Raw genomic sequence first — 1524 nt, 5'->3', positions numbered from 1 at the left:
GATTGAAGCTCATCTTGGTTAGGTAGGTGATTTATACTTTAATTTTGAGAAATTTGGGTGTTCGAGGGTTTGAATGTAAGCAATTAGGTCTTGGATTCAATTGATTAGTATTTGTTCTAATTTAAACAATCTTGATACAAGTTGCAAGTGACGTTTTTGAATCTTTACTTTTTATCATTGTTGGATTTATATTTTCTAACGGGGGCTTTTAACATGATTAATTAGAACCCTAGTGATGTCACAAACATGTTAGGGTTTGAGTTTTGTTGAGAACAGTTGGCTGACAGATTCGTTCTCATTTACTGATTGGTCTGTAACTTGCTATTAAATGATGATTATTGATCAATTGTCGATTTTAGAATATAGTATTTCGAGTCTCGTTTCCAGAAAGGTAAATTTTGTAATTTTTGGATGAGTGTTGAATACCTTTTATGATTTTAAAAAAACATATGTCAAAGCTGATTCGGGGAGTTATATTCTGGTCCATTTTTCGAACACCATAACTCCCTAATGACAAATCCAAACGGGTTGGTTCCACTTCTGGAACTTATTATTATGAGTTTAAAAGATAACCCAATTGGTCTTACACAATTTGGTTTAATGAGTTTATAGAACCATTAAACTATTTTTTTTGCGCAATCTGCTGAACTGTTAGTATCTATCTGTAAAGGTTGAATTATTGTGAGTTTTCTATGCTTGAGAAAAATATAATAAAAATTGTTTGAGAAACCTGTTTAATATATAATACTGTGGTAAATTTTGTAGAATTTATCTTTAATCTTTTCTTTGTGAATAAAATCAGTTTGTACATGCCAAAATCTGTCTCGTGAACTGAATGATCATAAGTTAAGTTGTATGATGAATATTTGGTTGCTTTGCCATGATATGATGTGTGGATACATGTTAGGACTTTCGGTACTGTTGACATTACTTATTATCACCAACGATTCGTCGGGTCAAGTTTGTGTTTGTGTGTGAGTTCATATGTGGGTCTTAGAGTCATGTGTTGTTGAACATACTCTCATAACTTAAAACACTTGTACTAAGTAACAGTTAGCGAGTCAAATGCATTCATTTGGTTTTGAGAAAACTCTGTTACACGTAACACCAGGTTTTGGATTGAAAACACGGACATACTTGCATACTGGTTTTGAAAACGATAAACGTTTGCCTATACTTGTTTTCTGGATTGAAAACACAAAACGTTTTGCAGTATTGGTTATGTAACCTGCTGAAACGGGCAAAAACGAGTTGAACTGCTGATTTTTTATTGCTGAATTGCACCAAAACTAGTCAAAACGTGCTGAAACGAGCTGTTAAGTGCTGAAACGAATTAAAAAATTGATGAAACGAGCTGTTACGTGCTGAAACAAACTAAAAACTTGCTGAAATGAGCTGTTTAACATGTTGTTTGTTGTTAAAACGAGCTGTTAAGTACTTAAACGGACTGAAAATCGCTGAAACGAGCTGTTTAGCAAGTTGTTTGCTGTAAAAACGAGCTGTTAAGTGCTGAAACGAGCTGTT

Source organism: Bidens hawaiensis, unplaced genomic scaffold (assembly GCF_021521415.1).
Source record: "Bidens hawaiensis isolate Kalapana, Puna unplaced genomic scaffold, B.hawaiensis_p1.1 tig00024152_1, whole genome shotgun sequence".
Lineage (NCBI taxonomy): Eukaryota > Viridiplantae > Streptophyta > Magnoliopsida > Asterales > Asteraceae > Bidens > Bidens hawaiensis.
The sequence above is the reverse complement of the archived record's forward strand: the minus strand, read 5'-3'. Positions refer to the sequence as shown.